Genomic DNA, 19,668 nt, shown 5'->3' with positions numbered 1-19,668 from the left:
TTTTGCACATTTGGAGAGTCCGCACAAAGATCTCTCATCTTCTGCACAGACAATTCTGGCAGTAAAAAGTTATCTCACACTTTAGTGACAGATGGTCGTCATAAAACGTGCCGCAGGACAGATTCGCCAGGAATATGGACGCCAGTTATGAAAAGCGACACAAAGCCGGAAAATAAATAAAAACCATCCATCTAACGTCCATAAAACAAGACCTAAATCATATAAAATCAGATAATCCGGCATGACCAGGAAATTCTGAACCAGTTATGAATATAAGGCAGAAATTATTTCGGATTTCCTGTCATTCGTCGACCTCTCCCTAGGCTGATAACAGGGAGCAATAAACTATGATCAGCTGGAACTACAGTCACCCTCTCCTTAATCGGAAATAGCTGATAAGGAACGATAGACTACAATCAACTAGAAATCCAGTCATCCTCTCCCCAATCTGATATGGCTGATAACAGGGAGCAACAGACTGCAATCAATTGGAAATACAGTCATCCCTTCCCCATGTCACCTCTCCTGACACGTCTGTTTTGGTAAATAATCATATTCCCCGTGAAATAACAAATTCTCTTAACTCCACGTTGGGTTGTTACTCTGTTGCGCCTCCTAGAAATTAATTAAATTGACAACTGGGTGTTACCAGTTGGGGGAGGGGTGTCACTACAGAGACTGGTACTGTCCAATCAGAGCTAATAGAGTGATACTGTGTAGAGACCCGCCACTTGGACAAGGGGGGGGGGAACGGTAACACCCAGTTGTCAAATTATTCATTCCTCATATTTCTAGGAGGAATAACAGAGGAACGGTACAATGCAGAGTTCTAAGAAAATAATTTCCAGAGTTGTTATTTCATGGGGAATACAAGTATTTACTACAGCAGACATGTCAGGAGAGGTGACGGGTCCTCTTCAAATAGCGAATATCAGAGTACGATAGAAAGTTGTCATTTCCATAACTCTAAATGGCTGATAACAGGTGGCAATAGCTTACTGTCAAATGGATATACATTTATCCTTCCCCTAGCTTATATAACGGCTGATAAGAGCGCAATAGAGTGTAATGAACTAGAGAAAAAGGAATTATTTTCCCATATGACATGTAGATACAGAAATCATCTTCCCAGCCTAAAACGGCTGATATACAATGCAGGATAAAGGATCTACCGGTCAATGCACATACACTAACCAGAGCGCCCAGGCTTCAAGAGGTTTTCGCATCAGAGACAATCATGACATATCCACAGGAGACCTCTGGGACCCGCATCGATCTGTAGAACGGGACCCCCTAAACCCATTCTACTGCTGTGTTATTTCCGACCATGAATTACGGAAGCAGCATAGCTCGCATGTACCGCTGCTTCCGTAACGGCTTCTCACTACTATGGGACTTACGGAAACAGTGTAGCATGCAAGCTACGCTGCTTCCATAATTCATGGCCGGAAATCACACGATTCAGCCGCAACACAGAGCAGTAAAACGGGGTTAGGGGGCCCCGTTCTAGAGATCGGTGTGGGTCCCACCTCTAGTATCCGCACCTATCTCTAGAACGGGACCCCCTAAACCCGTTCTACTGCTGTGTTATTTCCGACCATGAATTACGGAAGCAGCGTAGCTCGCATGCACCGCTGCTTCCGTAACTGCTTCTCACTACTATGGGACTTACGGAAACAGCGTAGCATGCGAGCTACGCTGCTTCCGTAATTCATGGTCGGAAATCACACGATTCAGCCGCAACACAGAGCAGTAAAACGGGGTTAGGAGATAGTTGCGGATCCTAGAGTTGGGACCAGCATCTATCTGACATTTATGACATCCTGTGGATACGTCATAAATGTCTCTGATGGGAAAACCCCTTTAAGCCTGGGCGCTCTGGTTAGTGTATATACATTGACCGGTAGATAAAATCCAGGGCAGTGGATCCGGGAGGCATCACTAAATCATCTGACAGCCGGATCAATCAATATAGAATTCATTACAAGACTGAGCCCCGGCCGCTGCCGTCCAGTAATCCACAGCAGATACATCGCAACCTATGACCCCCAAGTGGCGCTTCTCTTAATGCTATGTACACCATGGAAATAGTTTATTGGTGTTTGATATATACATCAGTGTGATTGGTACAACTTTCTAAATACTTATTAAAAATTATTTTTACTTTTTGAGATACAGCTGCTTTGTATCTTGTATACAGAGCAGCTGTATCTAGCACTGAAATCTGTATCAGTCAGATCCGCGGGACAGACGGGTTCAGTGTCGGCGGTTCCTGCGTGTCGATCCACCTGTAATCGATCACATCTAAGTTATGAACGCAGATGTGATCAATAACCGCTCGATCCTGCGAGTCACCCGCTGACACTGAACCCGTCAGTCCTGCTGACCTGACGGATACAGGTTTCAGTGCTAGATACAGCTGCTCTGTATACAGCAGATTCATTCTATTGAATCTGATGCAATAATTTTGATAAACTATGTGGCCCTAGTGGACTGGTGTGATAGTAGAACATGTTGTACTCATCACTATATATAATGAATGGCCACTTTATTAGAGACCCTTTCACGATTGGCGCTTCCCTGTATGGAAATTAGATACGTGACACTGGACACAGCATAAAACCACGTGAGCAAGTTTTCAATGGATTAGTTTGTGTGAAAAGCTGCCAACCTTGTGGGGGTCTTCGGTGGGTATACAGAGAATAGTGTGATCGATGAAAAACATCCAGCGCAAGGGGACCCTGTGGACGCCAACAACTCGCCGATGCAAGGGGCCAGAGGTGGATGTCAAGGAACGGGCGGTGCAAGCAAATTGCAGCTGAATACAACGCTGAAGCGCCAACTAACGTACCTTAGCACCGATAACAGCAGACGACCAGTTTCGGCGCCATTACGGTCGAAGAGGAACAGAAAGGTGCGGCTCATGTGCGAAATAGCGCAAAAATGGTATCACTGAGCAGTGGAAAAATATCTCCTGGTCACATGATTCAGATTTCTGTGGAAAATGCTGATTGGAGGTCAGAATTTGGCGCAAGCAGCATAGGACAGATTCATCATTTCGTCAGGCTGGTGGATGAGGAGTAATATTGTGGGGGATGTTTTCTTGGCACCCTGGATCCTCTGGGTCCTGTTCATGGACGGTTTAACAGGAGGACTTATCTAAGCATTGTGGCCGACCAAGTTCATCCCTTCATGGCGGCTGTTTACCGTTTGGCAGGAGACACTTTACCGGAAGCTGCGAGAGGCGATCCTGTCCACATGGCCAATATTCCTGCAGAACGATGTCAACATCTAGTGGAGTCAAGGCCACGATGAATTTCTGTAGTTCTGATGGTCAAAGGAGGTCCAATGCGCTACTAGATAGGGGTCTAATAAAGTGGTCTTCAGGGTGTATATATTTAGCATGAAATTGCTTGGTTTTGAAACATTTCATTCTCAGGTTTATTTGGGATCAGCCTATAGATGGCAGTAAAGAGCAGCAGCTGATATACAATGTAACAGTTATCAGAAGAAAGAAATGTGTAAAAAAACATTACAGCTCGGTAAGAAACAAAAATTATTGTGAAACCCGGGGGTACTGGGAGGGGGGGGGGGCATACATATGGACAGGCTATCTCCATAGAGAAGTACAGGAGCCCATATACAACCCTGCCCCATCACACACACACACACACACACACACAAACACCTGCCCCATCACACACATACACACACACACACGCCTCATCACACACATACACAAACACAACACCTGCCCCATCACACACACCTGCCACACACACACACCACCTGCCCCATCACACACACACACACCTGCCCCATCACACACACACACACACAACACCTGCCCCATCACACACACACACCACCTGCCCCATCACACACACACACACACCTGCTCCATCACACACACACACACACACACACACACACACACCTGCCCCATCACACACACACACACACACACACCTGCCCCATCACACACACACACACACACCTGCTCCATCACACACACACACACACACCTGCCCCATCACACACACACACACTCCATCACACACACACACACACGCCCCATCACACACACACGCACACACACACACTGCACTAGCAGCAGTCACTGTTTGAAGTGTAATCCCCCCAAAAAGAGCCAAATATTTGGTCTCTGGCAGCTGCATAGACTGAAGTTTGTACTTTGCTCAAAAGTCATTGTCCTATAGAATCTTATCAGGGACTTCTGCAAATAACTCCAGCAAGTGACAGCTCTAAATACAGAATCCTACAGGACCATGTGCGGCCAACTGCAATATTATTACTAGACAAGGACACGCTGACACTTGGGGTGCAGGACTAGGACAGGCTGACACTTGGGGTGCAGGACTAGGACAGGCTGACACTTGGGGTGCAGGACTAGGACAGGCTGACACTTGGGGTGCAGGACTAGGACAGGCTGACACTTGGGGTGCAGGACTAGGACAGGCTGACACTTGGGGTGCAGGACTAGGACAGGCTGACACTTGGGGTGCAGGACTAGGACAGGCTGACACTTGGGGTGCAGGACTAGGACACGGTGACACTTGGGGTGCAGGACTAGGACACGGTGACACTTGGGGTGCAGGACTAGGACACGGTGACACTTGGGGTGCAGGACTAGGACACGGTGACACTTGGGGTGCAGGAGTAAAATCTCACCCACTTTGCTGCTACTGTAAATGCTGCAGAATTCCCACACAGAATTACATTGCAGAAATTCTGCAGCGTTTACCCTACGTGGGAACCCGGACTTCATGATCAGGATATTTATTTTTTTATCGTCACATTTAAAGAGCCGCAACGGTTTTATTTTTCCCTATAGCCGTATGACGAGTGGGATTTTGCGGGATGAGTTGTATTTCTCAAAGGCACCATTTTGGGGTACATACTGTATAATGTATTGATTAACTTCTATGAAGTTTTATTGGCGGGTAACCAGAAATTCTATCATTGTTTTTGGTATTTTAAATTTACTCCGTTCACCGTGCAGCGTAAATAAAACGTTACCTTCATTCTATGGGTCAGTATGATTCTTATGATACCAGATAGGTCTTTTTTTTTTTTAGGTTTTACTACTTTTGCACAATAAAAACACTTTTAATCAAAAACTCTTTGTTTTTGCATTGCCACAGTATTTTTCCATCAATGTAAGTTTGTGGGCTTGTCTTGTCATAGGTATCATTTTGGCTTATATGGGAATTGATTATCTTTGGGGGGGGGGGGGGTATAGAAAAGAGAAATGTCTTTTTTCTCCCTTAGAGAAGTTAATAGAAGTAGGTCCCTCATCCCAGAGTAGAAATCCTGCTACATAGAGCGACTTCACAGACTATAGATTTTAATTGGTACCATGTAATACTTCATTTCTCCTGTGGTGGCGCTATAGGGAAATTTAACACTTCCTATCGGGTTCTCCTGCAAATTACAGCTGATCGCTGGGCAATCCTGTGATCAGATTATTTTCAGGGGACCTTTTAAGGCCAGGGGTCCACAGCAACTAAATGGCTGTAATCGCATTGCATTTCCAGATGAGGGTCACATGAAATCAAAGTACATGGTACCACGAAATTACCATCATGATGAAAAAAAAAAAAAGAAGTCTCCTGTCTCATGCGTGGTTACCCAGCGTTACCCTAGAAGGAGAATTTTTTTAAATAATTTGTGCTCTTTAAGTTATTTTATGTTGGAGAACCGTAACAAAAACAAAGCCAGAATCCTCCGGCGTTCCCAAACCATTTATGTACGTAATGTCGCCCAAGGCGCATTCATAAAAACGCAGGAGCCGGACTTAGAAGACACAGACGGAAGAGATAAAGGGAACCTTCACACTACATCAAAGAGGGTCACATGACGGCATCAAAGGCGCTGCTCCCACAGTGCACCCACTACCAGCGCGCTTTGAAGTCGGGGCTACTTACACTTTCTATGTTCTCTGCCGACATAGGAATATTGTTATTATTTATTATTACAGCAAGAACATAAGATACAAATCAGTGCGATAGGTAATCTCCAGCCAAATCACCTCCTGTCTTCAAGAAGCCACCTCAAGGAATAACATACAGATGTAGCAGAGCTAAAGCGGTCATTGAGCTGTATCTAGAAAGCTTAGTAAAGTTCTATGTAAAATCCCAAATACCACTTTGTGAGATGAACATAAACTGTGACAAACTCAGCTCTGCTACATCTGTTTTGTTAAAACTAGGGTATTTTAAAGGGAGACTCAAGTAGTTTCCCATTGTAATTATTCATTATATAATGTTTCACTTCCTTAGTGAATATTTTTTTTTCTTAGCCTCCAGTTAGTGAAAATCCACAACTCTAAAGCGATACCACTCTCAGCGCACTACAAATCCCAGCTGCCAGAGAGAGGATGATGGTAGTGCTCATTAACAAATACTTTATCTGCCCCTAAAGTGAATCTACACCTTTTTTCATCATGTCACGTTTAGGGTATGTTCACACGCACTAATTACGGACGTAATTCGGGCGTTTGTTCGCCCCGAATTACGTCCGAAAAATGCGCCTCGATAGCGTTGACAAACATCTGCCCATTGAAAGCAATGGGCTGACGTTTGTCTGTTCACACGAGGCGTATATTTACGCGCCGCTGTCAAATGACGGCGCGTAAATAGACGCCCACGTCAAAGAAGTGACCTGTCACTTCTTGGGGCGTAATTGGAGCCGTTATTCATTGACTCCAATGAAAAGCAGCGCCAATTACGTCCGTAATGGACGCGGCGTTCAAGCGCCTGCACATGCCGTTACGGCTGAAATTACGGGGATGTTTTCAGGCGGAAACATCCCCGTAATTTCAGCCGTTACGGACGCTGTCGTGTGAATATACCCTTAGATCCAACATATATAGCATTGTTTTTCTGATACAGAGCTCCAAAGCCTCTGCATTGACATAAAGTTAAAGAAGAACATTCTGGCTGTCTGCAGCCACCACTAGGGGGAGCTCACTGCATACTGTTTTGTGAAATGTCTGAATTGCTGTTTCTGGGAAAAATGAGTAATGACCCTTGTGGGAGCTATAATAGAGGTTATATTGGTTGCACCCAGCTTTCCCAGACTGCAATCACCTTCATAACTAGTCTGATATGCCATTCAGGATTCTGGTAGAGTTGGGTAATGGTGGCCATATACGTTATCACACCGCCTTTCCATACTCCAGCGATGCTTTATAACTAGTCTGATATGCCATTCAGGATTATACCTTGTATGGACCTGGTTTCTGTCTTTGACAATATTGTAGATTGCCGCTATGACGAGGAGCTGTGCGCATTTCTATAATGTGGTTGGTGTTTCTTTCACATTTGCAGCGCCCCCAGTATAGGATTTATTTTCTTGGTGGTTTCCGTTCATTACAGTTTCACACTTGTTTTTACAGAAACCACATGGATTTTTGCACGATCATTAAAATGTCAAAAGTCACACAAAAAAAATAATTCACTTTGCGACTTTTGGCCTTTTTTTGCTGCCATCACCACTTTTGTGAAAATAGGGCGTGGCTTTGGGAAAAGGAAGTGTGGCCGTCGCAGGCAGACAAATTTATTCAAATGGACACGAGAAAACTGGCATAAATTTTAGCGGAAATCTACTCCAGCTCCTAGCTGCCATCGATTTTACTCTATGGTGGCGTAGCAAGGTAGGGGCTCCTGCTGCGCCCCTATCTGCCCTCCCACCAGACTACCCCTCTCCCATTTAAATAGTTACATTAAAAAAAAAAAATTATATATATATATATTCCATTCTTAAATTCCGCACACAATGGCCGCTGTCTACAAGCCGACTCCAGTTCCTTAGGCTCCTTCCAGACCGGCCTTAAAAACGAGTGCCGATCAACAAGACGGATCATTGATCGCCGCTCGTTTGCTCCTTTCACAAGGAGCAATGATCAGTAATGTATAGGGATGAGCGATCATTACCCTGATCGCTCCTCCCCATACATGTCGACATATTTTGTGGATAATATTTTGGCTGCATAGACGATTACGATCAGCAGATGAACGCTCGTACACATAGGTAATGATCGGGAACGAGCGATCATGTTAACGCCCAATCATTGGTCCGTGTACAAGGGCCTTCAGTTTAGTCTTCCATTTAACACCTGGATCTCACCGTTATCTTATCATCCGGTGAAGGGATAAGACACATATGACCATTAGATTGTATGGACTTTGGAGCTGTCAATATTTCCAAGTACACACCTCATTTTCTAGGCTCATCTCAGACTTACCTCATCTTTATATCCACAGCCGCTCATCCATGCAAAGATTATTAGATTATTAGTGACCAGTGCTCCCGGATGTCCTGTATTAAACCCTTTTCTCAAGAACGTCTTATCTTTTATTGCTCGAAATTCCTTGATAATACACGTCTAGAGGTCCTCTTACTTACACCGGCGCCGATGATCGACGCTCATTTGCTCCAGTCAAAAGGAGCTATGCATGGGGACGAGAACTCGTTACTCCGATCACTCGTCCCCGTACATTATCATCATGTCGGCAGCGCGTGTCCCTGTTTACACACCAAGATGTGCGGCCGGCAACGATAATATTTAAAAAAAACATTTAAACGATACGATCAGCAGGTTGAACGATTGTTTGCCCGATAATTGGCCAGTGTAAAAATCCACTGTAGAGACCCCTCTGTATTAGGCTGGGTTCACACGACCTATTTTCAGACGTAAACGAGGCGTATTATGCCTCGTTTTACGTCTGAAAATACGGCTCCAATACGTCGGCAAACATCTGCCCATTCATTTGAATGGGTTTGCCGACGTACTGTGCAGACGACCTGTTATTTACGCATCGTCGTTTGACAGCTGTCAAACGACGACGCGTAAAAATACAGCCTCGTCAAAAGAAGTGCAGGACACTTATATACATTATATGCAGGACACTTCTTTGGACGTTTTTGGAGCGGTTTTCTCATAGACTCCAATGAACACAGCTCCAAAAACGGACGTAAAAAACGCCGCGAAAACGGCACGAAAAACGCATCGAAAAATGCGAGTTGCTCAAAAAACGTCTGAAAATCAGAGGCTGTTTTCCCTTGAAAACAGCTCTGTATTTTCAGACGTTTTTGGTCACTACGTGTGCACATACCCTTAGGGTATGTGCACACGTAGTGACCAAAAACGTCTGAAAATCCAGAGCTGTTTTCAAGGGAAAACAGACCCTGCTTTTCAGACGTTTTTTTAGCAACTCGGGTTTTTCGCGGCGTTTTTTACGTCCGTTTTTGGAGCCGTTTTCATTGAAGTCTGAGAAAACAGCTCCAAAAACGTCCAAAGAAGTGTCTTGCACTTCTTTTTACGAGGCGTAATTTTACGCGTCGTAATTGCCGTACGACACGTAAAATTACGCGTCGTGGGAACAATACAGCGTTCTACCCATAGAAAGTAATGGGCAGATGTTTGACAACGTATTTGAGACGTATTTTCAGACATAAAACGAGGCAAAAAACGCCTCGTATACGTCTGAAAATAGGTTGTGTGAACCCAGCCTAACACCCAAGAAGAAGCTCCAGGTCACAGAAACTTCCTAATATTTCTTCTTGGACACTCAAGAGCAATCTGACGATCATACCTGTACTTAAAAATAAGTAAAAATTAAAAGAAAGGATACCATAAAAATGCCGATCATGAGACTCCATTAAAAAATGGATAAGAAAAAAAAAAAAAAAGGCCAGATCCAGTCAAATATTAGTTATATTCTTGTATATAGGGGCAGTATTATAGTAGTTATATTCTTGTATATAGAGGCAGTATTATAGTAGTTATATTCTTGTATATAGGAGCAGTATTATAGTAGTTATATTCTTGTATATAGGAGCAGTATTATAGTAGTTATATTCTTGTATATAGGAGGCAGTATAATAGTAGTTATATTCTTGTATATAGGAGCAGTATTATAGTAGTTATATTCTTGTATATAGGAGGCAACATTATAGTAGTTATATTTTTGTGTATAGGGAGCAGTATTATAGTAGTTATATTCTTGTATATAGGAGCAGTATTATAGTAGTTATATTCTTGTATATAGGGGCAGTATTATAGTAGTTATATTCTTGTACATAGGGGGCAGTATTATAGTAGTTATATTCTTGTACATAGGGGCAGTATTATAGTAGTTATTCTTTTATATAGGGGCAGTATTATAGTAGTTATATTCTTTTATATAGGGGCAGTATTATAGTAGTTATATTCTTGTATATAGGGGCAGTATTATAGTAGTTATATTCTTGTATATAGGGGCAGTATTATAGTAGTTATATTCTTGTATATAGGAGCAGTATTATAGTAGTTATATTCTTCTATATAGGAGCAGTATTATAGTAGTTATATTCTTGTATATAGGAGCAGTATTATAGTAGTTATATTCTTGTATATAGGAGGCAGTATAATAGTAGTTATATTCTTGTATATAGGAGCAGTATTATAGTAGTTATATTCTTGTATATAGGGGGCAACATTATAGTAGTTATATTTTTGTGTATAGGGAGCAGTATTATAGTAGTTATATTCTTGTATATAGGGGGCAGTATTATAGTAGTTATATTCTTGTACATAGTGGCAGTATTATAGTAGTTATATTCTTGTATATAGGGAGCAGTATTATAGTAGTTATATTCTTGTATATAGGGGCAGTATTATAGTAGTTATATTCTTGTACATAGGGGGCAGTATTATAGTAGTTATATTCTTGTACATAGGGGCAGTATTATAGTAGTTATTCTTTTATATAGGGGCAGTATTATAGTAGTTATATTCTTTTATATAGGGGCAGTATTATAGTAGTTATATTCTTGTATATAGGGGCAGTATTATAGTAGTTATATTCTTGTATATAGGAGCAGTATTATAGTAGTTATATTCTTCTATATAGGAGCAGTATTATAGTAGTTATATTCTTCTATATAGGAGCAGTATTATAGTAGTTATATTCTTGTATATAGGAGCAGTATTATAGTAGTTATATTCTTGTATATATGGAGCAGTATTATAGTAGTTATATTCTTGTATATAGGGGCAGTATTATAGTAGTTATATTCTTGTATATAGGAGCAGTATTATAGTAGTTATATTCTTGTATATAGGGGGCAACATTATAGTAGTTATATTTTTGTGTATGGGGAGCAGTATTATAGTAGTTATATTCTTGTATATAGGAGCAGTATTATAGTAGTTATATTCTTGTATATAGAGGGTAGTATTGTAGTAGTTATAGTCTTGTATATAGGAGCAGTATTATAGTAGTTATATTCTTGTATATAGGGGGCAGTATTATAATAGTTATATTCTTGTATATAGGGGGTAGTACTGTAGTAGTTATAGTCTTGTATATAGGGGGTAGTACTGTAGTAGTTATATTCTTGTATATAGGAGCAGTATTATAGTAGTTATATTCTTGTATATAGGGGGCAGTATTATAGCAGTTATATTGTGGTTTTATTTTATTACTAATGTAATAGTAATATTTGCAGCATTATTAATGTTGATATCATTCCTGATTACACTGGTGTTAATAGCCTTCTTCATGTTCAGATCTTGACAGCGAGGTTTGAACCTGAGAGTCCCCGGGAAGTATTTGCAAATCAGTTGCACAAGTTGTGACAAGCAATCCTGTTGCAATTTTCAGTCTGTAATTGAGGGCTCACTTTTGGTTTGATGTTCCTTAGTTAGATACATCTGGCCAATTCAGGAAACATTTGTGGCCGTCATTAAACATTGTTTTAATACCAGGCGTTTCTTCTGCCATCGCTGTGTGGTGGATGTATGGTCACTCTTGTACATAACTTCAATTGCTTCTTTCCTGTTACCGTTTAATTTTTCATCTTTTTACTTCCAGCCTAAATAAAACCATACGCACCATAACCTTTTAATTATCCTTAACCAAAATAACTCAAGTAAAACTAATATATTACATCATTAAAATGCTTAAATGAGAATCTGTGAGCAGATTTGACCCCTACAAATTCTTAACACCGCCATATAGGTGCTGGGGAAACAAGTTCATACACCCAGATGTTTGCAATCATAAACCAATTATACCGGAGAAAATGATGATACTTTATTCACTCAAGCGCCGTATGCTAATGAATCACTAAGAGTCCGCTGGGCGTTCCTTATTCAGTGAAGTGTCCTGCGTTATTGATGACAACCGATCCCAAACCTTTGTACTCTTGATTGACGCCTCTTGCCTCATCCAACGTTCTTTCCAGAAGACGTCACTTGTCACTGGATTGGAAAAATCCTCTAGTGATCTATTCTCAGAATGAGCCATCAATGCTTGATCGGTAGAGGTCCGACCTCTGGGGGCTAGGCCATTAATCAAAAGAATTTGATTAATTTGCCCTTACAATTTGCCACGATCTTGATTCTTTTAAAATCAAACTGAGCCCCTTAAGGCAGCGGCTTCTAATCTGCTGCCGCCAATCAAGTTCTCTAGAATGTGACGGTTGGCGCCAAGGGTAAGCAGAGGTGCCGGCCGTTACATTCAAGAGGCAGTATTAATAGCACTGGCATCGCGTACCATGTAGTGTTATACGTCACAGCTAATAAGCAGCGGTGTGTGACGTATAATACTACTGCCCATCGGTCCCAACTTTCCCTCGCTCCGTATACTGCACTCATACTGCTCTTGCTTACTCTTTGGCACATTCCATAAGTAATTGATTATTAGAGAGAGGGCAGCGGCACAAGAGAGGGCAGCGGCACAAGAGAGGGCAGGGGCACAAGAGGGGGCAGCGGCACAAGAGGGGGCAGCGGCACAAGAGGGGGCAGCGGCGGCCAAAAAAAAGTTTGTGTGTCTGTGTGTATGTATGTAGTAAATGAGAAAACCTACCGTATGTTTGCTTGACTGTATGGGGTGAGTATTTGTGCATATAGTAGTAAGAATGTGGATGTGTTGGTACTTCTGGGCATACCTTTCGGTAATGGGTGTGCGTATGCGTAGTGTTGAAGTGTGAACATAGTAAGTGTGAATGTATGTAGTACGTGTTTACGCCTATATGTAGTGAGTGCATATGTTTGCGCGCATTTATGTTGGGCAGTATGAACCACCAGGGGCAGTCACACGTGGCAGATTTCATTGCAGAAGTTTCTGTGGCTGAAAATCCGTTCCATTCATCTAATTGGAGCTTGCAGAAATCCACGCACTCGCTGAACAAACATCCCAATTCACGTAAGTGCAACGGATTTTCAGTTGCAGAAGTTTCTGCAATAAAATCTGCCGCATGTGATTTCACCCTAAATATGGCCCTGTTTCCAGTCCCATGTTAGCCAACTGATGTTATTCTGGTAAGATTTTTATTTTAGCCCATATCACCCGGCCCGATTTATTGGTATGTTTGATAATTAATTTAGCAACAAAAAAATGATTGGGATTCTAAAATCGTAAATCGCTCATAAAGTTGAAGAAAAAATTTTTTTATTTTTTTTTGGGGTGCAAAAATCGCTACTGGGGCCCCTACGAATCAGTAGAACGAAGGGGCTGTGGTGCGTGGCAGATTCAATGTAAAACTATACCAACATAAACCGCCTGTAAATATGTGAAAAACACAATTGCCGCATAGAGAGCCAAGGGGAAGTTATACGACCATTTTAATTTGGGAGGGTATGGTCTAATTTGTTGCCAACATGCGCCAAATATATAACAAACAAGCAAAAAGTGTTGGCCAGTCATCGCCGGGTCAGAATACACTGATGTAGAAGGGTTTTCTAAAGCTGGCCATACATTAGGGATTTCAGGCCACAGTTTTATGAACAACTTGTCGCTCGCGGTCGGTTTAGACAACGACGCTAAAAGTTAAAACGACAAATCGCCGATCGATCCCTGCCTTGAACCGTGGCATGGTCCTTGTCATTTGGCATAAATGACTTTTTCAAGAATTCACCCAAGAATAACCTAAAAAATCCCACATGCCAAATCAACATTTCTACGGATATCCGACTTATGTATTTTTTGAATGGTTGATCATCAGTCGTGTTCACATACGGCGGGGTTATTGCAGTTTTGCCCCAAGTTGCTCATCACAGCACAGAGATGACCCCAGCGGGGCTCACTACCTCGTATTCCTTATCTCAGACACCCATTCACAGACCTATGACCTAAGGACGATTTCAAGTAAGCGTAATAAAGGGGCATTTCTGCCCGTCCGCAGGTCTAATGACCCGAACTAACAGCATCATAGGGACCTAAGAAGCTGCCAGTTTGGGTCAACATAACCGTGATCTGTGCCGGATTCTCCGCTCGTGCTTTTTGAGAATTAACCAGCTACAGCCAGTTTGCGGAGTTCTTAAACTAAGAATTATTTATTTTATTGTTACTTTGGAATTTATTATTATCATCATCGCATGCAAATTTTTTTTGTAACTTATGTAGGGAAATTTAAAAAAAAAAATGTAAAAAAAGAAAATAAAAAGATATTTTTTCCCCCTCATCCACATCCCTATCTATGGCCCCATATGGCTGGGTTTAACTGAACAGATTCTAGTACACGGCTCAGGCCAATATCCTGCCGAAATATTGGGAAGTCCAATATCTATATAGGAGAACCTCAAGAATCACAACCTTCTTGAGCCATTGGACTTCACTGGCAAAATCAAAGTTAACAGAGACCCCCAGCCCCCCACCAAATTCCATTGTAACAGCCGCCCTGATGTGTTATACTAACAGCCAGCCAGACCCCCACCCCGGGATGTATATACTACAATCTACATCCTGTGCCAAGAACCTCAATAAGGGGCGTCCCACCTAAAAGTTACACTTCCTGGCAGACTTAGTACAACTACAGGGATGACATCACCACCCCCAGTAAGATACTATATTAACCTCTTCTTTGCAAAGGAGCTAATTTCAGACCCTGGAGTGCAGGCAATGGAGACAGCAGATGTAACAAGCAATATATAAACGCTGCTCTGTAAAAAATATATAAAGTGATTATTTGGGGGTAGGAGGAGGGTAAAAGTCCCTGAGCGGTGACTCAGATAAAATACAGATTATACTCTTTAGAAGGCTGTCAGCTAGTGATAAGCTTGTTAGTATCTTATTCCAGAGGTTACTGTCAGACCACATGTAGAAGCTGAATGTAAACTGCATGGAGTCATGTACGAAGACAATAGTGGGAATCTTTGGCGGCCTCAGCCCAGGGGGTCCCAGGACAATATTGATACTTGGGTTCTTAAATTACAGCAAAACTTGGGGACAATGACCCATAGACACTTTGTGGGGCTCCTAAAACTATTCCACAATGACACTTTGTGGGGTCCCAAATCACGCTGACCCTTGGAAAATGGCACATTAATATTCGCGGGTTTCCAGGACAATGGTATATTGATGCTTGGAAGTTTAGGAGAAAAGGTATATTTATACTTTGTGGGGTCATAATACATCTCTGACACTTTGTGAGCGTCCCAAACCACATTGACATTTGGGGATCCTAGAGAATGGTACATAGACACTTTTTGGGGTTCCATATCACTCTGGAAATGGAGCATTGACATTTGGGTTCCCAAATCAAACCGATACTGGAGGATTCCCAAAAAAACTTTTGTGAAAGTGTTAAAACAATGACAGACTGGCACTTTGTGGGTTCCCAAATCATAATGACACATGTGGTTCCCAGGGCAATGGCACATTGATACTTGGTGATCAGAATTACGCCACCACTCGGGGGTTCAAGGATAAAGGCACATTGACACTTTCCGGTATCCAAAATTACATCGGCACTTGGGGTTCCCAGGGCAATGACACTTGGGGTTCCCAGGGCAATGGCACTTGGGGTTCCCAGGGCAATGGCACTTGGGGTTCCCAGGGCAATGATAATTACACAAAGCACAATGGCAGTGTTGATATTTAGGGGTTCCAATACAATGGCAAATTGACACTTGGGCGTCCAAAAGGATACTTGGGGTCCTAGGGTCCCAGGATAGTGACGTACTGATACTCAGGGTTCGAGCCAAGTAAACCCTACAACTCAGACTCTGCTCATTCTTTACATACATGTACTTGTGCTCACACGCTTCTACACAGCTTCACGGTAAATAGTTCACATAAGTTTGGAAACTGATCCTTTTTCTCCGAGCCAACGCTGTCTCACTCTGCTGTGTCTTCAGCCAAAGAAATCCTCGCTGGAATGAGGAATGAATTTATCCCATTACATGTTCTCCGAATCTGAACCCTTTCCCAGATCTGCCCAACCTGGCACCATCCACCCACACAGACTGGACCTCTACCCAAGCAGCTCACCGGCTGATTCTACCGAACATTACAGATTATTTAGGAACAAACCTAATAAAATGAAGATGATCAAAAGGTCAGAAATAACACGGTAAGATCGCTGAACAGCGAGGAACGATGCAGCAAACAATGTAGCGCAGTACAAAGCATGGCCACCTATGATATACTGAATGTATGTTACCTTACACCGTGCTTATCCCTAGTACTACGTGCTCACAACCTAAACCGAATGCCAGTCTGATTAAGAATTATACCAACATGCCCTATGCCACAAATAAACCACCCCAGACTACTGTAACAGAACAATACCAGGCTGTATACAGTGCCCACCTGCCAGTGCAGAGTCCGCGAGGTATACAGGTTGCCTGGGGACACGCTAATACTACAGAAATCGCCTACAGTTAATTACAATGTAACATATCTATAGCGAACCGGACACAATGGCAGCGGAAAGTAGAAGAATGTTCCAAATTCAAGCACAATCTGGGGTCCACATAGTTAATTTCCTAGACAGCGCAACTGACCCCAGGGAAAGTCCGAGCTGCCTGATAGCACGAGACTGGGCAAAAATTGTTTATTTAGATGGCACCAACTCCTATAACTATGCCCAGACTGTACCAACTACTGTCCACTTCAATGTATGCAGAACATCCTATAGGTCTCTATCCAGGCTACGCTATCCCTCTATGTCCAGACCACCAAAAAACTACTGACTGTGCCCAGCCTGCAGCACCTACTACTATCTTCTATATCCAAGGGGCACCAAATATTCTCCTTTATCCAGGCTACAGTGTATTTATATTCAGACTGCACAAACTACTATACTCAATATCCAAGCTGCAGGATATACCATATCCTTTATATCCAGACTGCACTAACTACAATACTTTATATGCATACTACAACAACTACCATCCTCAATATATTCTCCTCTATTCGGGTTAGTGTCCCACTATATCCAGACTGCACAAACTACTATCCTCAATATGCATACTACACCAACTCGCCTCTATATCCAAGCTACTTCAAATACTATACCCCATCTAGGCAACTATCTATATCCAGACTGTCCAAACTCTTAACCATCTTCGCATACATCAACTATTACCCTCTATATCCAGATTGCCTAAACTCCTTTCCTTCTGCCAAAACTCTTTACCCACTCTGCCCAGACTGCATCAACTACTCTCCTCTATATCCAAGTGGCACCAAATATTCTCCTCTATCCAGGTTAGTATCCAGACTGCACTAGCTACTATACTCAACATGCATACTACACCAACTACTCGCCTCTACAATCGAGCTGTATAAAATACTGTACCCCATCTAGGCAACTATCCCCCTATATCCAGACTGCCCAAACTCTTATCCCTTTCTATGCATACAGCATCAACTACTACTCCTAATATCCAGGCTGCAGATCTACATTGCCCTCTATATCCGGATTGCCTAAACTCCTTTCCTTCTGCCAAAACTCTTTACCCGCTCTCCCCAGACTACATCCACTATTCTCCTCTATATCCAGACTTCACAAACTACTATACTCAACATCCATACTACATCAACTACTTTCCTCTATAGCCAAACAGCACCAAATATTCTCCTGTATCCAGGCGACACAAACTATATCCAGACTGCACAAATTACTATTCTCAACATGCATACTACACCAACTACTCTCCTCTATATCCAGACTGCACAAACTACTATTCTCAACATGCATACTACACCAACTACTCTCCTCTATATCCAGACTGCACAAACTACTATTCTCAACATGCATACTACACCAACTACTCTCCTCTATATCCAGACTGCACAAACTACTATTCTCAACATGCATACTACACCAACTACTCTCCTCTATATCCAGACTGCACAAACTACTATTCTCAACATGCATACTACACAAACTACTCTCCTTCTTTGTCCCAGCTGCTCCATCCCCTATTCTCTATGTTGAACCTACTATCCCTCTAGAGCCAGACTGCAAACTACTCCCCTCCATATATATACTACACCAATTACTCTCCTCTATATCCAAGCAGCGCAAAATATGTTTCTCTATCCAGGCTACAGGATCTACTATCCCTCTATATCCAGCCTGCACAAACTACTCTCCTCAACATGCATACTACATGTACTACTCTCCTCCATCCAGACTGCATTATCCGAATTGCTTGTTCACCCTCCACTCCCTTGTCTGGCTATAGTGCTTTCTCATCCAGTATACAGCACGCCTGCACCCAGCCTGCCAGCCGGGCTTCCCATCCAGCATGCCCACACACGTCTAGCTAGCAGTGCCCCTCTGTCTGCCTTGTGAGCGGAGATCCAGCAGTAATAATACTCAGACCCATCAAACACCGGGTGTGCGAACAAAAGAAGAAGAATCCATGAGAGCCACTTACCAAAATGCAATGATCCTCCCCCTCCTCCTCCTGGCAGGTTACAGTCAATTCTACAGAGCGCTATTCCACCTCTGCCCTCCCTTAATCGACTTCTCCCTTCTGCCTTCCTGTGACTCTAATATAGTAACTCAGGGAGCCACGTGGATTGGAGAAAAAAGCTAAACATAGGAGGAGAAACTCCGCCTCGACTCCCCCAGCTCCAGGCGCCTTACAGCGAGAGATTGGCGCAAACATAGGCGCAATTATCGCAGCGCAACAGCAGGAGGAGGATGTGGCCGGGATCCGCTGTGTGTGACTGCAGACAGGGGAGCGCTGCCGTGTAATGTGGATCATACATGTGGGTGGGGACCCCTGGAGACAGCGCTTGTATCTGCCACATAGAGGAGGCAGAAGAGCAGACTTTAGTATTGGTGGCTTCGACTAGTTTCATGCGGAGAGGAAGGAAGAGGATGGTCTAGAGAAGCTGAAATGAAACAAAAAGATACAAGAATGAAAACATAATAATAATAATAATGATAATAATAATAATAATAATAATACAAATAATAATAATAAAAATAATGATAATACAAATAATAATAATAATGATAATAATAATAATACTACAATTAATAAAAAAATAATACAAATAATAATACAAATAATGATGATGAAAATTATAATAATATATTTTTTTTAAATATAAATAATAATAATAAAAATAATTATAATAATAATAATGATGATGATGATGGTGATGTTAATAATACACATAATAATAAATAATAATGATGATGATAATACTAATAATAATGATAATAGTGATGATAATATTAATAAAACTGATGATGATGATGATAATAATAATAAATAATTATAATAATGCTAATAATAATATTGATGATGATGACGATAATAATAAAAAGAATAATAATAATGATACTAATGGTAATAATAATAGCAATAATAATGATGGTAGTAATAATAATTATTATAAAAATCAACAA

At 41.9% G+C, this 19,668-nt stretch overlaps 1 protein-coding gene across 1 annotated transcript in view; it reads right to left on the bottom strand.

Annotated features, from left to right (window-relative positions):
• Positions 1-18,893, bottom strand: part of ST3GAL1 (ST3 beta-galactoside alpha-2,3-sialyltransferase 1) — a 136,886-nt gene extending 117,993 nt beyond the window's left edge. The window contains exon 1 of the mRNA XM_075825707.1: positions 18,683-18,893. The gene's annotated coding sequence lies outside the window, so the exon portion shown is untranslated. The remainder of the gene's footprint in view (positions 1-18,682) is intronic.
• Between the last annotated feature and the right edge of the window lie 775 nt (positions 18,894-19,668).

The sequence above is a fragment of the Rhinoderma darwinii genome, chromosome 5 (genome assembly GCF_050947455.1).
Source record: "Rhinoderma darwinii isolate aRhiDar2 chromosome 5, aRhiDar2.hap1, whole genome shotgun sequence".
Lineage (NCBI taxonomy): Eukaryota > Metazoa > Chordata > Amphibia > Anura > Rhinodermatidae > Rhinoderma > Rhinoderma darwinii.
Note: the sequence above shows the minus strand (reverse complement) of the source record. Positions and strands in the feature narration are given on the sequence as shown.